This window comes from Bison bison, unplaced genomic scaffold (genome assembly GCF_000754665.1).
Source record: "Bison bison bison isolate TAMUID 2011002044 unplaced genomic scaffold, Bison_UMD1.0 scf7180017864527, whole genome shotgun sequence".
NCBI classification, from domain to species: domain Eukaryota; kingdom Metazoa; phylum Chordata; class Mammalia; order Artiodactyla; family Bovidae; genus Bison; species Bison bison.
Genome location: NW_011495078.1, coordinates 8382344 through 8389428, shown reverse-complemented (window position 1 = coordinate 8389428; position 7085 = coordinate 8382344). Strand labels below are relative to the sequence as shown.

Sequence of the window (7085 nt, the reverse complement as noted above, 5' to 3'; positions counted from 1 at the left end):
AGTGAACTCCGGGAGTTGGTGATGGACAGGGAGGCCTGGCATGCTGCGATTCATGGGGTCGCAAAGAGTCGGACACGACTGAGCGACTGAACTGAACTGAACCCATGTGCAGAAAGCTCCTTGGAGTCAAAAGTCAGAAGATAATTCTAGGCCATAATGAGTTGTGCTCCTCCCAGAAGCCTTCTCTTCGAGATCTATCTTGGCTAGGGTGTGTGTGCACATCCCAGGGGATGGTCCTAAAACATATTAACCGGGGGAGACAAAGCAAGGTGATTGGCCTGAAGTAAGGTCTAGATCTGGAAAACTGCTTCTTTCTAAAGGATTTAAACTTCCCAAAGGCACCACTGTCTCTCTGAGTTCGCCCATGTGCCTTTCCGCATGTACTTTTCCTTTCAATGAACTTTTTACTTTACTCTTTATCTTCTACCTGGTCGCCTGAATTTGTTCCTGATGAGGCAGGCAAGGCTAGGAACCTTAGCCCTAACTGCTGGCTCCTGTGACCCAGTGGTTAGAGCCCCTGCTTCCAGCTAGCACTCGCTGCTGCTTGCTGCAAGCTGCCGCTTACTGCTGCGTGCATCCGAAATCAAACTGAAGTCTGCTCAAGCAGAGGCTTTGTCAGCAGAGAGAGTACCTGGTTTACCAAGCTCAAGGACTGAACACAGAGTAACGGTAAATAAACAGGGTCTATTTCTGTTGCCTTTTCGCAGGCGTATCCAGCTGCTTGTGAGGCAGGCAGACTTGGAGTCCGCATAGTGATTTCTGCACATACTGGTTCTGTGATCTGAACAAGGTGCTTAAACTCTCACTCACTGAGCCAGTGTAGACTGTTATCTTACTGAGCCAGTGTGGACCTTGTCTCCATATTTTCACCCCACAGGGTCACTGTGAAGATAAAAGGAGACGTATTTGTAATATACTTAGCCCCTTGCCTGACAGAGTAAGGACTCAATCAATGTTAATTTTATTCTTACTGACTGAGCTCTGTGCAGTGGCAGGGGGCCTTTCTCCATGGAGCCTCCCTGGTCAGGCTCAGACGGTAAAGCATCTGCCTGCCATGCGGGCGACCCAGGTTTGATCCCTGGATCAGGAAGATGCCCTAGAAGAGGACATGGCAACCCACTCCAGTGTTCTTGCCTGGAAAATTCCATGGACAGAGGAGCCTGGTAGGCTGCAGTCCATGGGGTCACAAAAAAGTCGGACACAACTGAGCAACTTCACTCTCCTTTCCTTACTCCATGGAAAGGGGAGCCTTAAATGTTAATAATTTTTTAATAATGTTAATAATTTTTCCTGTTTCCATGGTGGCTATCAACATAGCCTCTCTAAGTAATTGATCAGGCAATGAAAAACTAAGCGAGGATAGACTTTGCAACACACATCAGTGTTTTTCCTTCGAGGGATAGGCTCTTCTCTCCATCCCTCCTCTTTTTTTTTTTTTGATGGGAGGAGAGGAATTGTTGCTATAATTTCTTTAAATAAATTTCAATACTGTATTTTCCCAGTTTTGTTCTTGTTTTTACTTTCCCTATTACAAAACTTGAATTATCACTGTCTCTTTTTCTACATGTGTTTTCCTGAAGGATAACTGATCAACTTCCCCCTTGATCTTCCTCTTCAAAGCTCAGTGGTCCTTAGCAAGCCCTGCCTTATATCTGACACTTGGATTTCTCTTAATTTCTGTAATGCTGATCATTTTTGTCTGTTGTTTGGCATTTAGGACGTGCAGCCTCATATGATGTTGCATCTTTTTAATGTGTCTGCCCAGCTCCTTGGTCATAGGGACTTCCCTCACTAACCCTTTGATTCTATGTATGATGCCCTCTGACCTTACCCATGTGACCCTTGGGACTTCTGATTGTATTCCGAGTGGAGAGTGTTAACCTGTGTCGAGCAGAAGTCGTTCCTGTTCCATCTCATTGTAGAAGACAGAGTTGCAGAGATAGGCTTTTCTCGTTTGTCTCTGGAATATTCAGTAGTGAAAACCGTGGCCAGTTGTTAGTGTGCATTAAAAAAAAAATACTTTGAAATGTATCTTTTGTTTGTTTAGATTTTTTTTGTGGGGTGCCCTGTGGCACAGCATGTGGGATTCCAGTTCCCCAGAGATTGAGCCCACACTCCCTGCAGTGCCAGCTCGGAGTCCTAACCACTGGACCACCAGAGAAGTCCCATGCTTAGATTATTTTTAAGGGCCTGTTTTCTTCAACAGGCTTTACATTTTCCTGGTGACTACACTTCTTAGATTTTGGAACTCCCTCTTTTCTGGCTGATTTGCTCTTTTCCTATGGGCCTTCAGGAAATGTGAACTGAGCTTGTGCACGCTCAGTCATGTCCAACTCTTTGCAACCTCATGGACTGTGGCCCGCCAGGTTTCACTGTCCGTGGGATTTCTCAGGCAAGAATACTGGAGTGGGTTGCCATTTCCTTCTCCAGGGGAGCTTCCGGACCTGGGTATTGAACCTGTGTCTCTTGAATTGGAAGGCAGATTCTTTCCTACTGAACCACGTGGGAAGCCCTCACTCATGGAATAAAAGCAAAATCCAGGGATTTTAACAAAAATTAACAGATTTGACTGTGAATATGAGTTGAAGCATTTTTTAAGAGCTGTACTTAGTAATGACTCACAAAATTTTGTGCCATAAGTTGTCAACATTAATGTCAAACTATTGGTTCACTTATTATTATTCACTTCCTATTATTGTTACTTATTAGAGTAAAACGTCAAACTGTTGGTTCCCTTAGTTATCAGCTTTTGTGCCAGTAACATCTGGATTCATTTGTTTTTAACAGCTCGCTTGAAAATTACACTAATATTCCTGTATTTCGTTTTTATTCTTCTAATAGATACCTTTGCCCTATCCCGACATAACTACCAGTTAACTGTAGTGTCTCAGTGCATCTTGAGTGGACTGTGCATTTATATTCTGTTTTCCTCATCCTCTGGTTTTCTCCAGTTCTTATTAGACACAAGATCAAATAAATCTTTTCCGTGTGTGGCACTAATATATCCTTTCCTACTTTGGGGTCTCTGTGTAACTTGCTGAAAGCGTCAAGTCCTTTGCACCATCCCAGGCGAGAGCAGATTGGTCTTTTGATGCTGTCCTGCATGTACCAGTTGAATTTAGAAGATTGGAGGGTCTAAGAACCTTGCAGGATGATACTGTGTTGCTAGATTACAAAATCCAGTTCTTGTCTTTGAAGGTATAAAAATACATTTTGATAAGTTCTTTTAGAGTTCTCTGGAGTTCTGTTCTTATAGAATACTCTGACTCAGCAGGCTCACAGAATATCAGAATGCCAATATATTAACTGAGAGTGAGAAATACAGGATCAAAGGCACCAGCGTTTCCTCGACGGCTGCTCAGGACGCGCACTGCTCCTCGCGGGGCAGCGGGCCGGCACGTTCTGGTAGTTTTGCTCTGCTTTCTCTACACCATCCGCATCACGGCTCTGCATTTGGCAGTGGCTGCTGTGTCGCTGAAGTTTCAGATTCTTGATATCCTCTTGACTCCACATCCTGATGTGGTTTAGACCCCACATCAGTCTGAATTTAGTTTCCATCTGTAATGCATTCGTTTGTCTTCTGCTAGGTAGCATCACTGTCTAGGATGACTGCCTTAATGTACTAAGTGGTGTGTTTTATTTCAGAAGGTGATCTTTTTCTGACCTTACACTGAATTTCTGGGGGTGTCCTACAAGAGGCCTATGTGCCCTCCATTCTGGACCAGACGATGTGCTCTTCCCTGACTATCTCCCTCCCATGCAGTAGTGTGGTTTTCTCCACATGCTCCTTACTCTGCGTTGCCAGAATCCTGCCACTTGATTTTGTTCTGTCCCGAATGCCACCCCCTTCTTGATTCCTTAAACCCAAGGTACTCTTTCTCCTTTGAATTACACCCCCTTTTTTTTTTTTTGCATTTTTTCCACCCTATATCCAAGTTACCTCTTTTATCTTCTCTACGAGGGCAACTTGAGGTACTATGCATTCCTTGCCTTTTGTTTCCTTATGGTTCCTGACATATTGGGTTGGCCGAACAATTCAGGTTTTCCTGTTACAGAAAACATCATGATACAGCTTACAGAAAGGCCTGAATGAACTTTTTGGCTAACCCAGTAGTTGGTAGCTGTTCATTAATTTGCTTCCTGAATTGAGTGCAGTAAGAATTTCCTGTTAACCTTAGACCAGTGGCTCTCAAGATGTGACCCCTGGATGAATATCAGCATTGTCTGGTAATGTGTTAGACATGCAAATTGTCGGTCCCCACTCCAGACCTACTGGGTCAGTCACCGAGGGGTTAGGTATCAGCAATCTGTTATTTAACAAGCCCTTCCTGCTCAGGTTTGAGAACTACTGCTGTGGCCTTTCTGGACTTCCCAGGTGGTGCTGGTGGTAAAGCTTGCCAGTGCAGGAGATGTAAGAGACATGGGTTTGATCCCTGGGTCAGGAAGATCCCTGGAGGAGGGCATGGCAACCCACTCCAGTATTCTTGCCTGGAGAATCCCATGGACAGAGGAGCCTGGCGGGCCGCAGTCCATGGGACCACAGAGAATCAGACACAAGTGAATGACTAAGCACAGCACAAATAGTAACCATGGGCTTCCCTGGTGGTGCTAGTGGTGAAGCATCTGTCAATGCAGGAGAGGTGGATTTGATCCCTGAGTCAAGAAGATTTCCTGGAGAAAGAAATGGCAACCCACTCCAGTATTCTTGCTTGGGCAATCACGTGGACAGAGGAGCCTGGCGGGCTACAGTCAATGGGGTCACAAAGAGTTGGACACAAATGAGGTGACTTAGCACGCACACACTGTTACCTTTCTAAAGAGGTGCTATCCCGCTTCTTTATCAGGAGTGTGGTCTTCCATTGATAGGAAGCTCAGTGATTTTTCATTCTGTGCTCAGCTGAGTCCTGGGAATTCTATGGTGGTGCTTCAGGGCTGGTGAGGGGAGAGGGGTGAGCCTGTAGATTCCCTACCTCCTTTTGGGCCACAGTAACAGCTTTGATCCTTTTTATGAACTGGCCAGACATGTAAACTTTCCTTGCAGAAGGTGTTCCATGTCAAAATAAATCTGAAAATTACTGATCTGAATTAGAGGTCAGCAAACAACAGCCCATGAGCACGCAGCAAACAACAGCCCACTTTATTTTATAAATAAAGTTTTTTGGCACATAGACATATCCATTTGCTTACACACGGCCCACGGCTGTTTCTGTCTGTGGCTGCTTTCAGCTACAGCGCCAGAGTTGAGTAGTAGCAAGGGTAATGCCCTGATCCAGGACTTCCCTGGTAGCTCAGATGGTAAAGAATCTGCTTGTCATGCCAGAGACCTGGGATTGATCCCTGGGTCAGGAAGATGCCCTGGAGAAGGAAATGGCAACCCACTCCATTATTCTTGCCTGGAAAATCCCATGGCCAGAGGAGCCTGGGGGGCTATAGTCCATGGAGTTGCAAAGAGTCGGACAAGACTTAGTGACTGAACAACAACAATCTAAGTCTATCAGAACGTTGTCATGTACTTTGAAATAATAACAAAAGATATACCTGAGTAGCATGATCATTACTTCATAGAAGAAAACCCACCTCGTGTCCTCTAGAAAACTAGGACATAGTCTAAGAGTATTTGTAGCAGGTGAAATAGTATGAATATTAATGATGGCAAACTTTCACTTCTATCTCATTTGCCCCTGAATATATTCCAGACATTAATGTGACTCCTATTCATAATCCCAATAAGGAAATCAGCTGTTTTGGATTATATTTGACTTAAGGAGGGAAGTGTGAAATAAAGATTTCCATTAAAAAGTTACAATAAAGTTCTTTCACAGGAAGTTTTAGTTATCTGGGGTAACTTTTTATATGGCATTTTCACAATCTGACAAAGATTTCAAGAGTTCTTCCTAAGCCAGTTATATGTGTAAGAATCTTTAGTATTTACTGGGTTTATGAAGAGTCCAAATCTATTTACATTTGCTTACTATTCTGGAATATATCTACAACCAAGTTCAGCTATGGAAATGAAATACTGATCATCTTCTTAATTTTAGTTCTTAGAATTCATTTAGAACTGTCCTTGGGTGTCGGTTTTTAGTTTGTCTGAGGAACTCAGCCCAAAACAGCAGAAAGACTTATTTATCATTATGAAATAGAGATTGTGGTAGAAAAGATTGCCTTGCATGCAGGAATGCACATAATGAAGTAAAAATCTATGGTGAATCTATGAGTAAAAATCTCCTAGCTGAAACCTTGGAGAAAGAGCTTGAGACAGAAATGTTATGATCTCCATGGAACTCACAAATTGTGTGTATCTCTGGGGGTTGGGGGTGGGCTCCCACCTTCTTGGCTCTGTTACAGCCATTGACCAGCTGTTCTTGGGCTTCAGCTATTTCAGTGGCCAGAAAATCCATCAGAAAAGCCATAACTTGGAAATTTTCGTCTACTTCAACAATTTTTAGGATTTCCTGTCTTAATGGGCTATTTGTTCATAAATAATTTAGCTTCTTCCAGGAGATGCAAGTTAATGAAACTTCAGTTAATGGCTTTAAGTATTGAGTGGTGGTTTAAAACTGGTTTCTTATGTAATACTTTTGAAATTACTTTGTAACTAATACAGGCAGCCACTGGAAAGAAACAAGGAGAAGCAGTTATAAGGGGATGCAGTGGTTCACCAGCCAGTTTCTATAAAGATGTTCTTACCACTTGGCTTGTGAAAACCGTTCCTCTAATTTGGGTGATTTTTGTAGAAAGGATTGTAAATTAATGGGAGAAAGTTTTCATCTTTGGAAATTGTTTGGAGTTTGTATTTGTCCATATACTTAAGTGGTTTCCAAATTGGGATGTTTGCATATGACAGCTTTACAGAGTGATCTCTGTGGTCTGGGAAGAATGAATTAGAATATCTACATTTTAATCTAATTAAAAATTCCTATTTTTGTTTATCTTTTAAATTAGTAGTCAATATACATAGTTTATAAACAAACATGCTTACTTAGAAATTTCTAGGGGCTCGGCCGGCGGTGCGCGCCCCACTCCAGCTCCAGGCGCCAGCGCGCCGGCCCAGGCCGCCCGGTTCCAACCCAGCAGCAGCGGCG

General features: G+C 43.3%; 1 protein-coding gene across 1 annotated transcript in view; it reads left to right on the top strand.

The window, feature by feature from the left end:
* Positions 1–7085, top strand: part of LOC104982155 (DNA repair protein complementing XP-G cells) — a 59749-nt gene that overhangs the window by 12979 nt on the left and 39685 nt on the right. The window lies entirely within an intron of this gene.